Source organism: Parus major, chromosome 3 (genome assembly GCF_001522545.3).
Source record: "Parus major isolate Abel chromosome 3, Parus_major1.1, whole genome shotgun sequence".
NCBI lineage: Eukaryota > Metazoa > Chordata > Aves > Passeriformes > Paridae > Parus > Parus major.
Window position 1 is genome coordinate 18,411,332 of NC_031770.1, and position 1,166 is coordinate 18,412,497.

Consider the following 1,166-nt stretch of genomic DNA (forward strand, 5'->3'; position numbering starts at 1 on the left):
GGGTTTGAAATGGACACTGAGTGTGGCAGCAGGAGCTGGTGGCTCTTTATTGAACATGACATTGGCGGCGAGTCTGCTGGGGGATTCATGGGGCTGAATGGGTATGGAGATCTGCTCTGTCTGGGTGACAGTGGCATGGGTAGGGAATTAAATGGGGCACCCATTAGCTCGCTGGAGCAACCCTTGCCTTGGAATAGTCACACAGGGGAGTTTTCTCAGCACTATGGCATCCCAGACAGGACTGTAGAGAAGTACACTTGGAGACCCCCTCCTCCAAATGTGCGACAGCTGGCAGCAGGTGAGTTTCCTGGGATTTTTAGAGCAGAAAGGAGCCAAAGGGGGAGTGTTACAATTCCATGCACAGATTCTATGTAAATGATAAGGATGGATTTGAGCCTCTCTGTTGTTGCAGCATTTGGTGCAGATTTGGTGAAATCACTGGTAGAGAGAGGGTGGAGAAGGTGTGTGCAGCATGGTCCGTGTAAGGCGGCCACAGAGGAGTTGTGGAGGCCCCCCTAAGGTGCAAGGGTTTGGGGGGAGAGCTCAAGTCTCTGCTAGGATGCTTGAGTCTCTGCTTGAAGAGTTTTGGAGACAGGCACAGGGAGAGCTTTGTGTCCCTCGTGCCACACAATGGGTACTAGGGTCCCCAGGCACAGGGGGCTGAAGTCCCTTCTTGGCATGCAAAAAGGAGTTTCGTGTCTTAAGGTGTTTGATGTGATGGGAAATATCCCTGCTTTATGTGAGGAGGCGTCTGTGGCTGATGTTCTGCAGAACTGGGAGAAATTGCTTGGGCAGAAGAATTTTGCCAAGGGAGAGCAATAAGGCTGTTCAAGGATGATTGGGCAGCTCTAAGCTGATCTGCTCACTGGGCAGGGTAATGGCCATCCCCAGCCTTGAGTGTCACTCTTGCACTCAATATCTCCAGTGAGCAAGCAGTCTCTGAAATTTACCTCAGGAAATATTTGAAGAAGCTTATGTCAGGGTGGCAGGAACCAGTACAGATGTGGGGTGATTGTTCTCAGCATAGCCCATTTTGATTAACACAAAGAGTGCCACCTGCCATGAGGGAGGACTTCATTGGCCTGGAAGCCAAGAAGGGTATCCAGAAGCAGATGGAGTGACACCTAACAAAAGGCATTTTGATGCATTCTGTTAGGTGGAGAAAG